Raw genomic sequence first — 23479 nt, 5'->3', positions numbered from 1 at the left:
TCACAAGCTTCTTAGGAACAGAGAACATACTTCAGCAATTCGGACTTCTATTTAATGGGTAGGAGCTTTTCAGAGAGAAGATACTGAGGGGCCTATTTAAGCTAACAGACAGCTAGAAGCTCTGGAATAATACTGAGGCAGAAGTTGGTCTTTCCCTAAGAGCAGAGATAAGGATATAAAAGTGGTTCCCTTGTTTTCACTCCACAGATCACTCCAGTTGGCCTCAGGCAAGAGAAAGCAGCCACATCCACACCCTATCCAGCAGCAGGGAAGGGGGTTACGTCCTGGGATTCTTGATGCAGCTGCACAGAGCTGAATTTGCCTGAAAACTATGGCTGAAGAACTTGCCTGAGCACAAATGGGGGTGGTCGTAGACCACAAGTTCACTGAAATGAACCCTTTCCAGCCTGGCACACATCTGATTTCTTTTCAATCAGTGTCAAGGCAGCTCAGTGCAACTCAGACAGAGGACTTGTTTCAGTTGCTGAGATCAACACAACGCTCAGTACAGGAAGGAGGAGGTGGAGGCAGTGGCTACCCAACACAGCAGAGTTTATAGTGGCAGTGGCTTGTTACCCTGAGAACAGCTGCTTTGGTAAACAGAGGCAGCTCCAGGGATTTCCTAGATGTGAAACACCCTTGAGGTAACAGCTCTGAACTGGACACCATGTACAAAATGGCAGGGACTGCATTGCCAAGGTAGCTTAGAGTAATATACAGGAACCCCAGAATGATCACAACAGGCAGTCCAAAGTCTTGGAGCTGCTGAAAAGTCTCTCTAGTCCATCAGTGCATGGCAGATGTGTCACATAAGCAAGAATATGAGTTAACCTTGCAAGGAAGGTAACTCGTTTACATTTATTTCCTGGTATTTAGTATGGGTGTAGAATATCTGTGTGGTTACTTCACTGCAATGTCACCTGCTAGTTCTATGGTTTCAACCACAATAGTTTCATACAGCTGAAATGTTATTCCTGGACACAAAAGGTTTGCCTTGCCCAGATAACAATCCCCTCAAAGGCTAATCTCAAGCTCTTAGAATGCCCAAGGAGACAGAAGTAAAAAAAGGGAAAAAAATGAAAGAAAAACCCAACAAAACAACAAGCACAAAGGACTGAAAAGAGAAGCTGGAAAACAAAGATCAATCTAAAGATCAGAAAAAATAGTTAACATCAAAGATACCAGAAGAATAGCTCCAGCTGAAAGAATAGGAAGGTGTGTAATTCTTGTTTACTTTTGCATACAGTCATAGATGGGAACCAGAGCAATTCAGTAGAAGGCATTATTATTGATTTTGTGTAACTGCATGCATGAAAGCACCAGGAAGGACTTTTACCTTTGCCAGGCCCAGCTCTTACCTGAAGAATTGTCACCATCTGTGCCCTCAAGCTCCCTTTGCTAGCACCTGGGAGACTAGCATTTTGGCATCTCCCACATCCTTTGACAGTGTGTTCATGACTCCACAACGTGCATGTGTCCTGCTTTTCTGGGATGGAATTCTAAAATCATTTTTCTGCTTAGAGAAACTGTCGTTTTGAGAGACTGCAGAGTACAATTCTGGGAGAACAAAAGAGATAAGATGCTCTGGTGTACAGGTTTCTCTAGTGACCAAGGTCATGTGCAGTTTTGAACCATGCAGGCCCACTGGGCTAGGAGAGGTGAAGCCCATGGCAGCTGACCCAATCTGGCCAACCTGGGTATCCCTTACCATAAATGCCACCCTCACTGTAAAGTGGGAAGTTGGCAAGGATCTCTGGGAGCTTCTACCATGGCTGCCTTCCTGAGAGGAGAGGACCCTGTCCATCTTGTCAGTCACCCTGTGCCTGAGGCCTCCTCCCCTGCTTTCTGCAATAGTTATGTTCTTGCTGGTGCTTCCCTGGCAGAAGCACACAGCTCATGCCTACTGCCTGGAGCTGAGTATAAGTTTGTATCTTACATTAGCACTGGGGTTAATATTAGTTTATTATTATTGTTATTACATTAAACCTGTTTTCACTTCAACCCACAGGTCTTATTTCCTGTTCACAATTCCCCCTCCCGGGTAAGGTCCACTGACAGAGCAACTGTTCAAACCAGGACATCTTGGAAAGAAAAGTCAAGCTCACTGGTTTTAAATGCACTAAAACAAATGCTGAGAAATGGTAACCCTAGGGGCATGCTTAATTAAGAAAATAAGGACTAGGCATTACACTGCTAAAATCTGTCACAGGTCTAAGCCAACATAATGAAATTTGAAATTTGGACAGGTGCATGACACTGGTAGTTACTGCAGCTCAAAAAACAGCTGTCAACCAGCTGAGCTGAAGCAAAGCAGCCACCCTGTATCAAGAAGTCCCAGATGACAGTGCCACATAGACTGATGGAGCCCACAGGCTTCCAGCTGCCACACAGGATCAGGGGCATTGAGTATTATGCCTGATTGAAAGAACTAAAAGGCATTTAAAGGGCTTGCTCAGTGCTCGGCTTCATATGAGATATTTCAGCATGTCATTCCACTGCCACAGAGGAACTGGGCACCTGCCTTTCACAGCTTGTTGCCTCATTTCCCAGACCTGATTTAGGCAGGATCTTGGCTTCTTTGTGAGAATGGATTTTAGAGAAAAGGTGAATGGGGCAAGGTGATACAAGCACATAAAATGTTAGTTTGTTTAAAAAAATAAGTAAAAATAAAATAATGTTCAAAGTGGAAGCTTCCTTTACCTCATATCTAAAGAACCTAGAAAACGTTAACGTAAAAGGCAAGATAATAAATTCAGAGTTGATAAGAAAGTTGTTATATAGAATATAAGAATTTTGGCCAAACCCAACAGTCAGTGTCAGTGAAACAACAAAATACACAAGACTTTACCAGGGTTTACAGGCTTATAAAGCAGAATTACAGTAATCACCTTTTCATAGGGGAAGGACAACTAACTACAGGCTCCTAGGCTTAGTGTTTAGAGATTGCATTGCAACAAGGAGGAGGCTACTTTGAGGAATAGATTATCTCACACGTACTAATTAAAGGCATGCTGTGCTTTCCCCTGCAGCAGCCCATACTGACCACTGCCAGAGAAGAGGAATTATCACTCTGAAGCAGACCTGAAAATCTATCAGCTCCTGTGACTTCTGTCAAGGTGCCACAAGTCCCCTGGCTGGGCAGGGAAGGGCTGTGGGGAGCTGGGGACTGACCAGCCCCACTGCAGCACCACTGGGACAGGGATCAGCAGCCCCAGGCTGGGCTGTAATGGGGTCCTGGGCCAAGGGGTAGGTGGAGGGAAGCCCTTAGGTAGGCTGGGTATGGCCTGTCCTCTTAGTGAAATCATCTGCCTCCTTGGGGCCCAGGTTAAGGACATCGTTAGGGAACCTCCTAGCCTGCTACAGCCCTCAGACTTATTACCCATTACTGAGCTTCCATGTGGGTGGCAATGAAGCCACAACACGCAGTCCAAGAGCAATCAAAAGAGACTTCAGGGCCTTGGGATGGTTGGTGAGGGAAGCTGGGGCACAGGGTAGTTCTTCCTCCCTCCTTCCACTTGCGGGCAGAAACATTAAAAGAAACAGGTGCACCCCATTTATTAACACATGGCTCTATGGCTGATGTCACCACCACAGGTTTGGGGTTTTTTATAACAGGATGATCTACATGGCACCAGGCTTGCTGGCTTTGGATGGGATTCACCTTTCCCAAAGGTGGAAGAGGGTCTTTGCTCAGGTTCTTGCAGGGCTTGTTGGCAGACCTCTAAACTAGATTTCAAGGAGAAGAGGGATAATATCAAGCTTCTCTGGGACAAGCTGTGACATGATACATCAGGAGGGATGTTGGAAGGATGGGTACTAGCAAGGCCTCTCAGCCTGTTGCTCAGAGATGGACTGAATACACTGCAACACACTTTAAGCCAGGGGCTCCTCAAGTAATAAAGACCAACAAGGAAGCACCAGAGAAATACCTCAAAGGAATTCCGACCACTCCGACCAGTTAGTCAGTTTTATCAGGGGTCAAACTTAGAAGTCTCTATGCAAATGCACATGGCATGGGGAATAAACAAAAGGAGTTCAAGACATGTGTACCTTCAGCTCTATGATCTTATATTGGCATCACAGAAACACGGCAGGATGACTACTCTGACTGGAGTGTTGGAATGAAAGGATACAGGCTCTTTAGGAAGGATGAGAAGGGGAGAAAAGAAGGGAGAGTTGCCCTCCACATCAGTGGTCAGCTGCAGTGCATGGAGCTCCTCCTCAGGTTGGATGAAGAGCTGACTGAAGGCTCATGGGTCAGGATTAAAGGGAGAGCAGGGACAGGGGACATTATGGTGGGAATCCACTACAGGCCACCCAGCCAGGAAGGCTGAACAGACGAGGCTCTTTGTAGACAGATAGCAGTAGCCCCATATTCACAAGCTCTGGTTCTCATGTGATTCTTCAGTCACTCCAGTACCAGTCGGAGAAGCAACACAGCAAGACCTAAGCTATAAGGAGGTTCCAGGAATACGTTGATAATAACTTAATTCTCCAAGTGATGGAGGAGCCAGCAAGAAGAGGTGCTATATTGGCCCTTACTCTCACTAACAAGGAGGGGCTGGTAACAAATGTGAAGGTTGAGGACATCCTTGGCTGCAGTGACAGTGAAATGGTGGAGTGCACAGCAAGCTCACTACCCTGGACTTCAGGACAGCAGAGTTTGACCTCTTCAGAGACCTGCTTGCTAGAGTACCACTGGATAAAGCCCTGAAGGGAAGAGGAACATACACTGGATAAAGCCCTGGTGGGAAGAGGAACACAAAAAAGCTCCTTAACATTCAAGCCAGTATCCATCAAATTGTGGCAGTCCATTGAAGTTCCCACTGACTCAAAAAGGGGAAACATGACCCCCATTTTTAAAAAGAGAAATAATAATAAAAAAAAGACCAGGGGAACTATAGGCTAATCAGTCTCATCTCTGTGTCTGGCATGGTCATGGAGCAGGTCTTCCTGGAAACTATGCTAGGGCACATGGAAAATAAGGAGGTGACTAATGAAAACCAGCATGGTTTACTAAGGAAAAATCATGCCTGAAAAATTTGGCAGCCTTCTGTGATGAGCACTGATGAATAAGAGAAGAGCAACTGATGCCATCTAAGTGGAGTTGAGAAAAGTATTTGACACTGTCCTTCATGACATCCTTGTCTGTAAAGTGGAAAGACATCAACATGGGAAAGACATGGACCTGATGGATGAACAACTCAGTGGATAAGGAATTTGCTGGATGGTTGCACTCAAAATGCTGCGGTCAAAGGCTTGATGTACAAGTGGTGATCAGTGACAAGAGGTGTTCCTCTGGGGTCTGGACTGGGACCAGCACTTTTTAACATCTTTGTTGGCAGCCTGGTCAGTGGGACTGAGTACACCCACAGCAAGTTTGCCAACACACCAAGTTGTGTGGTGCAATCGACAGGTTGAAGGGAAGGGATGCCACCCAAACGGACCTTGAGAGGCTTGAGAGGTGGGCCTATGCAAACTGCATAAAGTTCAAAAAGTATTGAGGTTGAGAGTGTTGTTTTGTTTGTGAACTTATGCTATATATTTGGGCTGTTATCTCGCTAATTTGTATCCCCATTAGCTTGGCCCCATTAGTTGCCAAGCGTCCAAACAATACAATTCAGGGGAAGAAAACACTATCTCCTCAATGCATGTATCTTCTGAGATTATGTAGAATAGTTTGCCTGTGTCTAGATGCCACTGTTAAGGCCAGTACACGAAATATATCTAAAACTGGATCTGTGTAAGCAGTACCCCTAACAAAGAAAGATAAAAGGTGAAAACACAGGCAAGGTGATCAGAGTACACTATAGATTGGTTTGTTTTGTTTTAAATCAGGTAACTCTGCAATTTAACACAATTATGTCCTTCCAGATACTGAGTGCAGTTATCTTAGGACTTAAGCACTAAACAAAGAAAATCTCTCCTCTGCTGATTTCAGATGTCTTTCAGATATATTATTTATAGATTAGAACAAGTTTTACATTGGTCCTAAGAACAGATGTGGTCACTGTTCTAAGGATCTAATAAGCAAATACACCTAGCCATCAAATATAATAAAAGCAGTAAAAAATTTTTGAAACATTGCTGGCATCCTCATGGAGAGGTCAATGCTCCAATTGCCCCAAGTACCTTCACCTCCTACTGACCTGGAGTTTTATAATAAATATTCAAAGCAATAATCCCCATGGGAACTGTGCTGTCATGATATTAAGAGGTTGGCTTGCATGGATATTTGGTCATTGTCTGCCAGGCAGGCAGGCAGATAGTCAGAAAACAATTCAATTTGTCTGTCTGTGTTGACATTCTGCTCAGTGTTCACCAAGTCCTTTAGCTTCTGCAAGTCTACATTAGAGTTTAAGATGCTGATGGGAAGGGAGGGAAAAGATCAGGCTCTAGAGCCTCTTTTGTATCAGGTTGAAACTTTTGTTTAAAATCAAGTTTGACCAATTCCCTAACATGGGTAAAAGTCCTGTGCAAAAGGCCATGCCACTCTCCACTCGAATGGCCAGAAGCCATCATTTCCACAAGGAACAAAAGCAACTAAAATCTTTAAATCCTATCCCATTGTAGGAGCACAATTGAATTCTCTTGCCAACATGAGAACAGAGTATACATAGTCATTGCATAGAACTGACAGTCTGTGTGGGAATTACTAAGTCTAGCTGCAAGATTTCCATATACAGACATTTCCTGACACGAGAATGTTACAGTACTAAGTCAGCATCCGAAGTAATCTAAAGAACAAAAACAAAACCTCTAAAATAGCAAGGAGGAAAGAAATTATACCCAAAGAACACTTCATACACTTTATACAGGCATTTAAAGTAGAAGATACCAAGGTCATATCCTGCAACCCTTATTCAGGCACATCAATAGGAGGGCATTGTTGAAGCAAACCCTGAGGCAGTATCTGACCTTTTGCAATTTTTTTTATCCTTTGCATAAAATGGTTATGAGATGCTGCCCAAGAATGGAACTATAGGATACAAAAAACTCAAAAATACATATGGAATGGAATAATGCCTATATTTCAAAGTATGATCCCAAAGAATCTCTATGAGTAGCAGTAAAAGAGATAAAAGATATTTGGGTCTACAGTCTGTTAATATAAAAATAATCTATTCTTGCTATAAACAAAGCAAAGGGATTTTAATTCATCAGCCATGTTTAAAGTGAACATAGCAGTTCCCACGGTGGTTTGATGGACTCCCAACCTGTCAAGTTCATTTTGTGGCAAAAAGTTAACTAATACAGGTAACGTGCACTGAAGCAACCCTGTCCACCCACTTCCCAGTAAATCTTGTTTAGCATAAAGAGAGAGAGAGAGAGGTGTTGCCGTGAATGTATTTTCAAATACCCAACTCATCCCTCTGCCCTGGAACCCTGTTGCTCAAGACAAGGAAAAAGACAAGATTTTCCAAGAAGTGTCCTGATGGAGAGCAGCTCCTTCTTCCACAGTGAGTAACATCCTTGTGTCCCCATACACACAGACATCTGTGAGGAAAACAGCCACCTTCCATGTCAATTCCCCTTCCATGTTGCCTCAGCTCGATCCTACTATGAAAAAAACAAGAACTTCTAAGACTACAATGTTTTTCCACTGTTCTCTCACTTCCCATTTCCCTTTTGCAATGGTTCATGACATTTATCTACAGTTTTAAAAACATAATAAACTGTAGTAAAGCCTTTGCTTTTCTATGTGCAGGGAAGCAGACTAGCAGAAACCTAACTCTGACATTATCATATGGCACTAATATTACAACACTTAGTAGCTGTTCCATACAGCCCCTGCAGCTCACTGCTACCAATATTGATCATTACTTTATACTACTAATTCCAGTGCTACCAGAACAGCTCTTAAAGGTCATATAACAGGCACCTGATAACATTCATGTGCCACTGCAAATGGTAAACACTGACATCCATTGTGCCTGAGCAATTACTGCTTAGATAAAGGAATAAACTGCTTTCTTTCAGTGTATGCTTAGATGTACTTAATTTTTATTGCATTTTATAGAATTTCTCACAAGTTTTCAGCTTCTTTTAGGAGAAAACAGCTTTGGAAAATATAGTAAAACAATCATGACATGTAGGAGGGATACAGGAACCCCTCCATTTATGTGTGCAGGGCTGGGCTTGGTGCCCCCCTTTTTGAGAGGGTGTATGTGATTTACGTATGTGTAACATCTCCCTCTGCTGGCTAAAACCGTGGGAATACTTCGATTCCCAGAGAGGAGGGGTTTTCTCTCGAGTAAGAATGCGGAGATCAGGTCCCTTCCCATCCTCTTCTTACACAGTTTTGTACTCTCTCTATGTCACCTTAAAGCAGACAAGGTTTGTGTGATGGAGCAAGCCATGATGAACTGGGCATAATTTGCCTGAAATTTCTCCTCGGTGCTGAAGTCTTGGGTGCAGAGCTTTGTGACATGGAGCAAGCGCAATGGGGAGGGTTCTCGGGAACTCAGGATTAAGGGGGACAATCGCTTTGCAGAATCTTTCATCTTGGACTCCGGAGCAACATCTGATGGAGCAACACTGCTCATTAAGTGATTTTGAAAACTAAGATCCTAATGTGTCTTTTCAGCAAAACCAGGGTCCTGTGGTTAAATATAGAGGTTTTCTGAAATCACAGTTCTTTGAAGACCACTGAAGTCATAATTCAGTGTTTTCGTGTACCCTGCACTGACAGCATTTTTTATGTGATCCTACATTTTAATGTGATCCCACAGGTGGGAATATAGTTGTCAAAGACGAAGAAAAGGCTGAGGTATTTAACACCTTCTTTACCTCAGTTTTCAACAGAAAGACAGGTTATCCTGAGGACAGATGGCTTCTGGAGCTTACAGAAGGAGACAAGAATCTAAACAGCCCCCCTGTAATCCAGAAGGAAACAGTCAGTGACCTACTGAGCTGCTTGGATCCCCACAAGTCTATGGGACCAGATGGGATCCACCCAAGGGTGATGAGAGAGCTGGCAGAAGAGCTCACCAAGCCTCTCTCTATTATCTACCAACAGTCCTGGCTCATTGGGGACATCACAGATGATTGGAAGCTGGCGAATGTCACGCCAATCCACAAAAAGGGCCGGAAGGAGGACCCAGGAAACTCCAGGCCTGTCAGCCTGACCTCAGTGCCTGGCAGGGTTATGGAACAGATCATCCTCAGTGCAATCACACAGCACCTGCAGGATGGGCAGGGGATCAGACCCAGCCAGTAGGGGTTTAGAAAGGGCAGGTCCTGTCTGACCAACCTGATCTCCTTTCATGATCGGGTGACCCACCTGGTGGATGAGGGGAGGGCTGTGGATGTGGTCTACCTGGACTTCAGCAAGGCCTTTGACACCGTCCCCCACAGCATTCTCCTGAAAAAGCTGTCAGCCCACAGCTTGGACAGGGGCACTCTGTGCTGGGTCAGGAACTGGCTGGAGGGCCAGGCCCAGAGAGTGGTGCTGAACGGTGCTGCATCCAGTTGGCGGCCGTTCACCAGTGGTGTCCCCCAGGCATCCCCCAGGGATCTGTTTCATATCTTCTTTGAAGATTTAGATGAAGGGATTGAGTCCACCATCAGCAAATTCGCAGACGACACTAAGCTGGGGGGGAGTGTGGATCAGCTGGAAGGCAGGAGGGCTCTGCAGAGGGACCTGGACAGACTGGAGAGTTGGGCTGATTCCAATGGGATGAGGTTCAACACGGCCAAGTGCCGGGTCCTGCACTTTGGCCACAACAACCCCATGGGGAGCTCCAGGCTGGGCACAGAGTGGCTGAGAGCAGCCAGGCAGAAAGGGACCTGGGAGTCTGGATTGACAGGAAGCTGAACATGAGCCAGCAGTGTGCCCAGGTGGCCAAGAAGGCCAATGGCATCCTGGCCTGTATCAGGAACAGCGTGGCCAGCAGGTCCAAGGAAGTGATTCTGCCCCTGTACTTAGCGCTGGTGAGGCCACACCTCGAGTCCTGTGTCCAGTTCCGGGCCCCTCAGTTCAGGAAGGATATCGAGGTCCTAGAGCAGGTCCAAAGGAGGGCAACCAGGCTGGTGAAAGGACTTGAGCACAGACCCTATGAAGAGAGGCTGAGGGAGCTGGGGGTGTTCAGCCTGGAGAAGAGGAGGCTCAGAGGAGACCTCATCACTCTCTACAACTCCCTGAAAGGAGGGTGTAGCCAAGTGGGGGTTGGTCTCTTTTTCCAGACAACTGTCAACAAGACAAGAGGGCATGGTCTTAAGTTGTGCCGAGGGAGGTTTAGGTTGGATATTAGAAAGAATTTCTTTACTGAGAGGGTGATCAGACATCGGAATGGGCTGCCCTGGGAAGTGGTGGACTCTCCGTCCCTGGAGATATTTAAAAAGAGACTGGATGTGGCACTTAGTGCCATAGTCCAGCAACCACAGCGGTGGGTCAAGGGTTGGACTTGATGATCTCTGAGCTCCCTTCCAACCCCGCCAATTCTATGATTCTATGATTCTATCTGTAGTATTTTTAAATGCCCGACAGCTAGTAGAATTGATGAAAAAACATCTTGATATGTTCTGAGAATGAGAAACACCAGCCTATGGCAAGGCAAAGCTGGGATGCTTTACTGGGACAATGTCATGACACAGAGTGTCTACACGTGTCTCCAGTTTCCAGCACTGCAAAATATTCTCACACCCTAATGCTCCTTATAGAGCCTGTAGGCAACAACTGGGAGAGTACAGTTGCCATACACCCCAACACCAGATGGCACTAAGCTGAGATAAAGACATTCTGAAGTTAACCTGATGCTCTCTAAGCTACCCTCAGAGTTGGCACTATGGATAAATAAAACAGAAAAGATGATCCATTCCTCTGAAACTGGAGAATCCACTTTACATCAGCCCTTCCGAAATGTGGGCTCCACTACAGATTGAGAGCTTCTTGGCCTATAAGCTACAGACACCAATATTTTCCCTGCTACAAGACTGTCAATTCAATACATAATTCAAGCAGTGGTTTCTATCATAACTCATACAGTTGTAAATAAGGTAAATAATTGAAAAATTTAGTTATTCATAGCAAGCAAATTATATCCTTTTCATTGTTTTCCATCCTTTAAAAGCTTTTTTTAACTCACCATTCCTCCCCTTTTATTTCCCTTCTTCCTTTGATAAGCTTTTTCTAAATTTCCCTTCCCTGCATCCTGCATGCAGGGCAAAACCATTCATGCAGAATTCATCACAGGAAAACAAGCATAATATCTCACTCCCATACTACCAGGAGGGAATTAACTGAAATTACCAGTTCTTGGGAAATGGGCATAGAAAAAAAAGCAGGAGAAATTACTATAGCCAAGTTGTCAGGGAAACTGTTATCACTCTGGTAGCTCAGGAAAATGGGCTATTTGAAACACTTTCTTCTAAGTACCCAAACTATAGGGTCATTTATGGGGATAGGAGGTGCACAAAGCCTGAAAGCATTGTTGCCTTGGAAAGGCTTAGCAACTCCTGGCTGCTGTGGGAGAACTCACTGCAGAATGGACTCTTGATACCCTTTCAGCTCAGGCATATGGTTCTATGAATAGGACTTGGCTAATTCCCTCTTTGTGGAAGTCTTTAGGAAGCTTTTCATTGTACAGCCCATTCTATAGAACTCCTAAAGCCAAAAGATAAGAGTGGCATTTTCTAAGGAAATTATCCAATTCTATAGTGGGTTTTTAAAAAATCATTTGTGCCCAACCCTGTTACATTTCCTTTGCTACTTATGGGATAGTAATTATCTCAGCCAGCACTAGACAGACTTCTGCAACAGAACTTCACTACTTTTAGTAGTGAAACAACATGGATTTTGCCAATTCCAAACACCCGGCCAACTTCTTTAAGCTGTAACTAAGTCACTTGGTTAACATTCAGCAGAAGACTATGGCTGTCAGTGCAATACTCCTCTGTGCTCTGCTAGAAACTCTTGACTTGCCTTTTAGCTAGAGAAGACTTCGGACTGTAAAACGAGCTGAACTTAGAGCACTCTGGGAACACACTGCTGGGATATAAGCACTGCTACAACAGCCCTCCCTACACAGACACACTCAAACCAAGATGATGTCCTTTATTTTATTTGTCACAAACACAGACACAAAATGTATGGCTGAAAGAGCAGAAAATGACAGGTAGAGCATGTTTCTGTGGTATTTCTGCACTGCCAATAGTATTCTTGTGATCAGAGTAACGCAGATAAAAAGACAAAACCCACCACCTTTATGTGAAACAATCTTTTAAGTGTTAAACTTGCTGTGAATAGCTGCCTAGTAACAGCAAGAATAAGAAATGTGAGCCAGGGTAGGCTGTGGGAAGAGGGACAAGAAACCCTAGGGTTTAGCCCTGATGCAGTGGATATGTAACAAATTCAAAGAACTCTCTTTATGTATTATATGAGGAGATGCCTCATTCACCTGGTGATTAAAGGTGTGGAGCTCTCACAAAGCATGCTCATGTGCCACAAGTTTAGACATTCAGTAGCAGATTTTATGTTTTGTTGTACCCACATGCATCAGACTCTCAACAAGAGACCACTGGACAGAAATGCATGAGTATGGCTTATTCTAACCATAAACCTTTCAAGAGGCCTCAGCAAGGCTTGAGTTTTCAATGGAAGAAACAGCAGAGTAGAGAAGGAGAGGAGAAAAAGAAAAAAAAACCAAAATAAAAAGCAACTAACGAGAGCTAAAAATTTGCTGACAACAACACAAAGTTAACATCAGAATAAAATTAAGATTTTTCAGAGCTTTCCAAAGTTTTTTTTTTGTTGTTGGGTCTTTTTTTCCCCATTTCTCCTCTCTCAGAAATAAAGCCAAGGCCCATAAATACAGCTACTTGGTTACAGACTTAGAAACTTGCCAAAGACAAAGTTTTGTTAGCTGATTTTACCTTCTCTTCTGCAGATTATAGGAAGTTTCCTGCATCGGCTGCTCATAGAGCATTAAAGCATTCCTCCTTCTCCAGTTACTCAATTTGCCTGCTTGAACTACAGACCTACCAGCCCTGGAGATTCATCCAACTTGTACCTACTTATCCTCTCCAAAAGTGCTTGCCATCCCTGGCTCCCTTTCACCTTAGAGCGTGAGGATGTGCACGCACATATACAAGGTGTGTTAAGAGGTTAAAAGGGTGAATTTGTGCTGGGAGCATCATGTAGATGATTGGAGTCTCAGCTTGGCACAAGAAGAAAGGCCGAGACATGCCAGAATCTGCAGAGACATATTCCTCAAGTTGCTTGAACCTTACTTGGCTCTCAGATTCCTCACAAAGACCACAGGACTCAAGGTCACCACATTCATACAGACAGTTGTTAAAAATCTTCACCCTCTTTGGACAAGGAGCAGCCATGACAATCATATCATTCGTTTCATTTCCAGAGCTGGGCAGCCTACCCTGCAAGTTTTGCCTTCCTGTGCCATGAGGAAAAAAAAGTTCATTGCAGTTCTCCAGGTTACTAAGCATATATTGGAAATCTGCTGGGGCTGGAAAGGAATGGGGAAAAGAATGAAACCCAAGCCTGTAGCCCCTAGGGCAAGAAGAGATTGCACAGCACTGTCTGGACACCCTGCCCACAACACTTGACTTTTCCCAGCAGTGCCTACTCTCACTTTCCTGCTAAATTAATATTTTTGAGCTGCTCGTGCCAAGTCATGAAAGAAGACTCTGGCAGACACCTGCAGCAAAGCCCCTGTTGTTCTATGAAATTTCCCTGCTGCAAAGAATGATCAGGAAGGATTCTAATCCTTGCAGAGCCTGGCTCTGCAAGTGTAAGTAACTACTTGCAGAGCCTGGCACTCAGATTCAGATTCAGCACAGCTCTACAATCCATTCCCCAGTGTGACAGAGAATGGCTTTTTCTGTGCCTCAAGCTTAGGATTTTTCTACCACTAACCTCAAGACCTTGGAGAGAAGTAGAGAGCTGGCAATTGTCCCCAGTACAGAGTCATAAGGCAAAGTTAATGCTGATGCACCTCCAATCTCTTAGGGAATGATTCCTCTGGTAAAATGTAAACCCCTTTCTCTCACTCAGGACACAGAAACTCTGTTCTGGAACTTCTCTAGGAAAAAAAAAAAAAAAAGTCATATGGAATTGATGATAGGTAAGATGTTGAACTTGGTCTCCTTGGAGAATAGATGCTGGGCAAGTAACACAGGTTGAGAAATGTGGCAGGTGGGACAGGGAAAGGAGGAGTGCAATATTAACAGAAGGAGAATAAAATAACAACCAAACATGTTAATATTGGCATAAAACAACCTTTAACACAACATGTATTTGGAGTTGTAAGATGTCTACAGTATCACAAATCTTGACACAGGATAAAATCAGGCCATGTACACACAATGAATTCCGACCCATGTAGGCATCTCATTCCATTAGTTTCACAAGAAGCTATGTATCTGAATAGGTTTTGGGAACTTTCTCCCTCTGCACATGTTGCACGAGCCTGTACTGAAGTACAGACAAGATCATTGGCTGAGACAGTGTTTCTGTCCAAGAAAGATGCAAAGCATACAGTAAAAAAGACAAAGCATCACTCTATCTGGAAGCTGGTAGCTCCAAAATCATGCTATGCTTTAAATGTACAATAGATTTCAAAGCTGTTTTTGTTTTCTCTGCAGGCCCATTCCCTAGTGCTATCACCTACTGCATGTTCCAGCCTGCAGTATGCACCACCCTATTCATGAGAACCAATTTTGCAAGAATTTGAGGTGATTCCAGCATATTTCAAGGTATTAAAATCAGTTTAGTAAGTATCAAACTCTGAAGGAGATAATAGGCATTAATCACTCAAGAAAATCCAAATGAAACATCAATCTTCTCTGACTTGCTATAGCAAATCCAGCTATTTCTTTAATGGAATAAGAAAAAAAAACTACCCCTCTGTGATCTCCTCCTTTGCTTTTGCTAATAACTTTGGTACAGAGATTTCAAAAACATTTTAATGCCACAATAAAAAGGTAATTGCTCATCTGGCCTGAAGAGGCATAATTACTACAAATATACTTGTAGTGCAGTTAATGATTCTGGACAGCATGTTTCCACCAGCAAAAACCAAAACGAGCAAGCAGTCTGATGACTGTCACCAGAAAGCCAGTATTCTAGAACAGTGATCCATCTAGAAAGTTCAACGCCACTGCTTCAAAGCTATAGGTATGTCTCAGGCATCACCTAAGATTTGTGTCTTTCCTCATAGTATTAATTGAAGTTGCTTATTTTCAGATGGGTGTGGTTTTTTCATATTTTGTCAATTTTACAGTAAGCAAAGAGCATTATATAAAGGATCACCAAAACATTGTCTTTCATTCCGCAAAGCCAAATTTCAGTCAATTTTTCACCACTATGAAGTAGTTCTTCAATATTTTTATAGATTTAATGCATATCTAGATTGACAAAAAGTTAAACAAAATCAGATGTAAATTAATGTGTTTGTAATTAAATTACATATACAAGTGGATTTATCAATCCAGCTCTGTGCCATTGCAAGTAATCTCCTTATATAGTTTCCTAGCATCACAAAGAAAGTTTCCATAAAGCAAAAACAAATCCAGGTTCATACAATTCCCCATTCAAACTTTCCCCATTCTTGAACTGCAAGAGGGGAAGAGGAAAAAGTTAGGTAAGAAAGAAAGGCCAATAATTAGGGTTTTTTTCTTTCTGGAGTTATGGGAGAGAGAAAGAAAAAGAAGAATATGGAGAATAGTCTGATCTTAGTGAAGAAAGTGTTCTGGAAGCTTAAAGTTCAACTTAAAATCAAAATGGAAAGGATGAAGGGATTCTTAAGAGTCCAGATGGGTATTTCTCTCAAGCCACAGTTAATGATTGTTTGCATTTCTCTTAGTCACAATGTCTAGAAAGATTTTACCTTAAAAAGACCACAGAAAATATCTTAAGAGCAGACTGTCTCTGCTAGAGATCTGCTGTTCAGTTACCACCAATAATGCATGTATTTACCTCAGCACATGCCCATTTACTTACAAGTTAAATGCAGCCATTCCTGCTCTAAATGTTCAGAGATAAGAACAGTACAAAAGCAAACTCTCATGTAATACCTTAGCCTCTAACAAGTAGCTGCAAATTTAAGGTGCTTCCAGGCCTCCCTCCTCCTGTGAAGCGAAATGAGAGCTGAGGAGACAAGACAGTCATCATTTAGGTAGCTGTGTAGCAAACACACACAAGCCTCTTTCTTCACAGTGTCAGCAGCTGTTTACATTACTTCCAAGAGGCCCTTGGCTGCTCATACCTGATGCTACACCACTCCTTACCAGTGCTACAATTGAACCAGTCAACCACACCATCACCTGACCCAAGCTACACAGAACTATTTACAGCCAGCTTATTTTTCAGACAGCTCAGTCTTCTGATCCTGCTCATTACTCTGCCCCACGCATACCTGTAGCAGCACAACTTGTAGGGACATAATTGGGAGGGTGGAAAAGGAACCAACATAGTAAGAGACTGAAAACAGGAGCTACTTAGCCCATCCCCGTTCCCAAAGTAAAGTAACTTGGTAAGTAATTTGTTTAACAACAATTCTCAGGCAAAGATTTAAAACATCTAATCCCTGAACTCTAAGCTTTACTCCTTCCTTCCCTACTTCCAAGAAATACATAAGCCTAAGTTTATTAAGCCATATTTTGAAGACTTCTCTCTCACTTGCAGTGGTGATTAAGTAACTACCCTCACATCAACCCTCTCAAGTACACAGAGCCACCTCAGCATAACCATGTCCCAGGTGGGGACAAATGCTGTTAACTGGTTGGGGTGAATAATTCATGTGTGAAATATTACATCTTGACAGATTATTTTGGTACTGCCACTTCTGTTTCCAGCAAGAAACTGATAAGAGAATACAGAGAAATAGGCAGCAAGAAAAAAGTGGGAAAAAAAAATTTTTTTTAAAACCACAACAGACAAACAATAATAATATTTGTATTAATTTCTAGGTCTTGTCTAGCTTTAATCCTGGAAGATGTTTTTGCCTGAACCAATCTGTCATTGTCAGCAAACACCTGGTAGTCAGCAAACACTGTACAATAGTCTTGAGTTATTTTGTACATTCCAGCCTCTTTGCCATCAACCATGCAAACCTATCTGCAATGATTTGTTTTTCTTTCTAGTTTGGAGAATGTGATGACAGTCAGTGCAAGAGAGCTGCATAATAGTTAATGTTGTGCAAGTACTAGAATGATGAGAAAACAGTTCTGAATAAACATGGTCCTTTCTCCAAAATGTATTTATCTACATGCTTGTGTGGACTACTGGAATTACAGAATAGTAAAGCTGCAAAACATTCATTTAAATCTATTGACAAAGTAAAAAATGAAGCTGAATACCTCAGGATCAGATGAGCACTCTTTTATGAACGGCACTAGAGGCTCCTAGAGAGCAACCAGAAGGTCTTAGCTATCACATAGAGCTTTGTAGACTGTTAGGAGACAGAACATTGTCTGTTCACAATTAAATCATCATCAAAACACTGGCATAAGAATCAGCAACCAACATAAAATGAGAGCAGATCTGAAAAACACCATCGGGCCCTTACAACATAACTTGACAAAACAGTTCACTCGTAATGACTTCACTAAGCAGTATTTCCCTCCTGAAAAACAAAGCCCATTTTTAAATAATATACTTGCAAAAAGGAAAACAAAAAATTCTACCTTCTATGCACCCTCTTTTCTTCCTACCCCCTTTGTGTGGATTTTTTCCTCTTCTTGTCTGTCTCCTTTCTAAGTCAAACTCCTACCAGTGGTGATTCCAACTAGCTGATGGCAGCTTGTTTCTTTCAAAATAATAGATGAAGAAGGATACACTATAACAGTTTTCTTCACAATTTCCAACACAGTGGATGAGTAATTTCAAAGGTATCAAGAATCTTTTCTGTTTGCAGTATTGCTCTCTTCTGCTTTATTTAGAGTACACAACAAAGAGCTAAATTAGGAGGTATCAAAAAAATCTGATCCACACAGAAGAATCTCCTTTGCAAGGGGAAAGGATGCAGTTTAACAGCTGTCAAATGTAAAAGTTAATTGCATATTATTCTTTTGCAATGGAGATTCCTGAGTACATTTCAACAGTTTATCAAGATAAAACAAGATAAACAGAACAACTTAAAAAAATAAACAACTCTCCCAATAACTTATTCAAATGTTTAAACATTTTTTAAAAGATAACTTAGTTTTCTGATGACTGACATGCAGATGATATATAAACAAACACACACAGGGGCTTTGCTCACTTTGAGGCTTTGATTTAAAACTCAGAGAACTGATTCCAGAAGAAACACCAAACTGCAACTTGCCACAAAGAAACTACAGTCCTCTTCAAAGTCACAATGCATTTAGTATTTATTCACCAGACCAATGGTAAGATTAGAGTCTTCCTGGTTAATCTCTGTGACACATAAAAATGCACAACCTACACAAAGTTTATATTCCAAAGATCTGGATTCAGTTTTGACACATTATTGAAAGCTGTTGATCTTGTTTGCATTTGCAAACACTTGATAGAACTGCTGCCTTTATGAGAAGTCACTTATTTATGTAACATAAAATCAACACCAGAGACCCGATACCATTTGCAGATAAATCAACAAGAACATTCTTGTTATCCTGGCATGCCTTCTGTTAGCTCTTAGAAAAGAGGTTTCCAATCTTGCATAAAAGAATAATCTTGCATTTAAGAATAAAAGTTCCATCAATCTAAATGATTCATCAGTTTTGTAATGCCCCTTTGTCTGACCTTCACTGCCTCACATAACAAGCAGCCTGCTGAGTCTTCTTCTATAAAGAACACATAATGGGAGCCTATTAATCTAATCCATCAGACAGAAAAGGAGTGGTTGTATTGGTCAAATTCATGCAAAAAGCATGCTGCAGTAACTAACTGAACCCCAGGATTCACATCACCTTGAAACTCTTACCTTCTAGCATAATATGGGCAATATTGCCATCACCAGACAACTGCATCTAAACAGACTGCATCTGATCATCTTTAGGCCAATATTCTACTGAGAAGAGTACAAGCAAGAATTATGGTTGAGTCTCCATCCCTAAATGTGCCTTGAAATTGTCTGGATGTGGTGCCTGGGGACATGGTTTAGTGGTGGGTCATCAGAAATAGGTAATAGGGTTAGGACAAGGTTGGACTCGATGATCTTGAAGGTCTCTTCCAGCCTGAGCAATTCTATGATTCTATTTTAAAATTACATCCCTTAGATCCCTTAGATACTGGTTATGATCCAGCTTCTCAAGAACATTTATGGTAATATTCTCCTTTAGGATAGACAACAGAGAGGTTATTTTACACTAGCCTACAGCATCTGAAAACTTGGAGTTAGGTAACATATAAAAGTAGAATTAAAATGGAATGAGTGACTTCAAGTAAGTCTCTGGTGAACATTTATTCACATTGCAAAATTACTGCTGAGGGAAGGTTGACTGTAGGTTTTGATGTGGCCAGAACAATGAGACTTCTCTGTTCTGAGCTTTAATTATACATTATTGGCATCTGGAAGACATTCTCTGATGGAACTAATCCTTTCACACCTTGACCCATGTATTTTTCCTTAACCAACAGCAGACACTTAATAGACTAGACTATTAAATACTACTCTGGTCCAGACCCACATCATAAATCCCTGAGACAACATTTTCAGTTAGGACAGCCTGAAATGACCTGGTTTTCAATGTCCATGATCTGACAAACCTTTTTGGTTTAACTTATTATTCTATTCATGGTGCTTGTTATAATTACGTGGCACATCAGAATCTAAATTATACATCAGGACAAACACTGGAATTATATAGCCTTGCCTCTTTCCCAGACTTCTTGACCTCATTTTCCTTAACCCAGCCTGAACAAGGCTCTCTCTACATTGTTAACATTTCACAGATCTTTGTATCAGCAGCATGAAACTCCTGAGTAATCTCTCAGGAGAGAAGTAGACACAGATGGGAAAGCAGTGGCAAGAGCTGGATATAAAAACTAGAAAGGAACTGGTTTGAACTTTGGGGCCAACAAAAAAGATTCACCCCTTCAGTATTCATTCTGGAGGCATTCAGACTGCTTTGTATTTGAGAAGGAATGTTAATATCTACATTCTCCCTCCCAACCCAATTTATTTTCTCAGGTCTTTCCCCAAAAACTTTTAATTACAGTAAGGAGGAATAGAATGGCGGTGGATTTTATTTTATTTTATTTTATTTTATTTTATTTTATTTTATTTTATTTTATTTTATTTTATTTTATTTTATTTTATTTTATATCACTCTACAGTAACACACAAACACCAGTTTGGTTTAGTGGCTTTAAAAATTCAGTAACACCTATGGAGAGCTGGCCATTTAGCACCCCATATCAGCAAAAACAATTTCATGTTTTATTCTTCTAAAAGCTTTCATGAATGTTTTTTCTCTCTCTGTTGATTTTACATCTGGTTTTCCACTCTTCCAGATCCCTCACACGTGCCAATATGTAACAGTGCAGCTTGGCCTCGGATGGACTCAGAGGCACTGCACCAGAACCGTTAACTGTTTTGAAATATGATCTCATTCTGCTTTTTTCATATTGCTTAACCAGTTCCTCATCCCATGCTCTCTCTCTCCCACGTTAAATGAAAAAAAAAAAAAAAAAAAAAAAAAAAAGCCTCTTGTGAGGAGCTTTGTCACAGGCTTTTTGAAACACGATCTCTAAATAACAAGTACTGCAAAGACGTCGACTACGCTAAGACTAAACAGAAAGGGGTCAGAAGACCAACTGCCTGGGCATGACTCATTTTCTGCCACACATGTAAGGATGTGAGAAAAGGCATAAAGAGAGAGATCAAGAAGTCTATGATAAAATGGGGGCTACAACTTAACGATTGGTAAGGAGGGAGAAACAGCCTCACCACTCTGAAGAGTGTTCATGCAAATCAGATGCTGGCTCACAGCAGACCCTCCTTGTCTAAGTCATTAAGGCTCTCCCTCCTACCACTATTAGTCATGCTGAGTATTAATATTATTCATTATTACTCATAGTTTACTGTTTGAATAACCTCATTAATTTCAGTGAGACATTTGCAGTAGGTGGTAGTAGATAATCTATGCACTTATATATATATGTATGTCTAATTAAAGGCTATCAAGTGAGAAGTCCGTGTTTCACTTGCTGACTAAGCTGATTCTTAAAACTCTGTACCCAGAACTAGAAGTATTTGTGGCTGCTGCTGAAGACATGCTAAGTCAAGCTTTCAGAAGTATCTGTGGCAGACTCAGTCTTCACAACAACTTTTGTGAGGATACTGCAAAGTTACACCAGCCTTTCAGCTTCAGGCTCTACCTCATAAAACAAACTTGGAAAGGGGCAGCTGCCTGTCCCTCAGTACTCCCAAACGGTGTGCTAGTAACAAAGTTAGCAACAAAATGAAAAAGAAAACATACAACTTGGTACCTCACAGACCACTCTTCCATTTATTCCTGCTCTTGTGGATTCCACTGATGTTCAGAACATTCCTCCTCCTTGATTCTTCCTTCTTCCAAAGCTACGGAGAAAAGCAAATCAGTTAACAATTCATTATAAGATCAAACTGTACTTCATCCACCTCTGTAAACATTCTGTGACAAGATCATCTGGGAAAGAATGGCAAACTCTTCTTAAAGAGGTAGAAGGCCCATGAGAGCACCTCCAGATTTGAAATAGCTTGAGTGATGTTGCTTTTTATTTTTTAAAAGGAGAGTTAATTTTCTCTGTGAATTCAGTACATTACAAAACTTCATATTTTACAGCATTAATTCTTGAACTACATTTTTAAAGAGGCAAATTCTTTTGATAACTTGCTCCAGAAATAAACTGGGACAGCAGTGCTAGAAGCAGGAGGAGACTAGAGGGATATGCTATCTAAAAACATGGCAATGAGCCAGAAAAGCATAACTGATGTCTGATCCCTGATCATTTCCTTCAAAATGTTTAAAGAAATTCCTGCCATGGATGAGAATTAGAACTTTTTATTCTATCCCCATGTCTCACCCTCACTCCTCTCCCCCAAGCAAAGATTACTGCACAGCTACAAAGCCATTACCCATCCTGTTTTCTCACCACTACCCACCTCATCCCTATGAAAGCCAGCTGGATCAAGCAAAGCCTGTGAAGTCAGGATCCTAATCCCATCAGGGGAGAGTGATAGCAATCTGAAAGAAGCAAGGCGGGACAACTTTCTAAATACTACCACCCACAGGAAAAATTGTACTCAGCTACTTACAGGCTATGCAAGCCTGTCTGCTCTCCTGGCTGGGACAAGCTGCAGGAAAATAAGCACAGGATCAGATTGTGCTGTTCAGTGCTAACTCTTTGAGAAGAGGCCTTTGCCTCTTCCCCTGCTCTCTGAAGCACCACTTGAACATCAGCCCTGTAGTGTTGAATTTGCTCAGTCTCATACCCTGGATGTGACAGCTCACATGAGTGATTCACACTTCACATTTGCCTGAAAGCAGAGTAAATTTCATGTTGGAGACAGAGGCAGAGGCTGGCTTGACAGCTGAGCTGAGCCCAGTGAATCATAGAGTCAGAGAGAGCTACAGCTCTTTCGCCACCAGATCCCACCTCCTGAGTTCCCATGTTCAGCAAAGTCCCAGTACTCATGTTAAGTCCCAGTACTCATGATCAGGTACAAAGTACCTGATAAACACAGGCCTCTCTTTTATCTGCACAACCCACTGCACCAGGAACCTCCCCCCCATCAGAAGCCTGGCTGCAGCACACATTGGAGGATGCGTGAGGAGGCTGTGCAGTGGATGATACAATGCTGCCTTTTTCCTCAAACTGTAAACATGAACCATCCCCTGCAGCTGGGGACAATTTTAGTCACCACAAGTTCTTATGAAATAACAATCTGATGCACTTCCCTCAGAACTGGTGGCTTATTTTGCTCTGATACAGACTCAGGCTGAGGCTGGGGAAGGAAACATTTATCTCCCCCACAGTGGAGCCAGACTAGAGGCAGGCACGCTCTTATCCAAAACAATGAATAAAGTGATCCTACCCCTGCCCAAGCTCTGAAATGCTTCCTTTCCTCCAGTCAGGCTTCTCCTTAACAAACAAGGAGGGGTGGAGTTCTTTTCAGATTTGTAAATATTATCAGAGGCACACTAAATGTATTGATTGCTAAGGTGTGTTTCTAGACAGGGGCCAATGCCAACATGGATTACAGCTGCATACAAGTCCTCCACCTCCTCCTTCCAGAAGCTCAGTCATAATCTCATAGAGATTGATCAAGGCTGACATACTTTATCTTCAAAAAAATCTGCTCCAGGGTATTTGTGAATAAGTAGCATAAGAACCAGAATCTATCAGACAAGATCAGGAACTTCCACACCTGTGAAGCTTAGGTTTTTATTATTATTATTTGTAAGGATTCCATAGATTCATTCATTCAGATCATTCCGGTCATCTCAGTCAGAAAATTCTGAATTAATCTATTTCTCTTCTTGAGAAAGAAAAGAAACAGTTATTTAC

The 23479-nt window shown here is 42.0% G+C and overlaps 1 long non-coding RNA gene across 2 annotated transcripts in view; it reads right to left on the bottom strand.

The window, feature by feature from the left end:
* LOC139793696 (uncharacterized) overlaps positions 1-22968 on the bottom strand; it is a 42844-nt gene extending 19876 nt beyond the window's left edge. The window contains exons 1-2 of one of the 2 annotated variants that reach the window (XR_011724726.1): positions 22833-22968; positions 21419-21509 (exon numbers count right to left, since the gene is read on the bottom strand). This is a non-coding gene — a long non-coding RNA (uncharacterized lncRNA). Of the gene's footprint in view, positions 1-21418; positions 21510-22073; positions 22183-22832 lie in introns of those variants that run through there. The other variant, XR_011724725.1, reaches the window with a different exon arrangement.
* Positions 22969-23479: the final 511 nt, after the last annotated feature.

The sequence above is a fragment of the Heliangelus exortis genome, chromosome 2 (genome assembly GCF_036169615.1).
Source record: "Heliangelus exortis chromosome 2, bHelExo1.hap1, whole genome shotgun sequence".
NCBI lineage: Eukaryota > Metazoa > Chordata > Aves > Apodiformes > Trochilidae > Heliangelus > Heliangelus exortis.
This window is presented reverse-complemented; position numbering and strand designations above follow the sequence as displayed.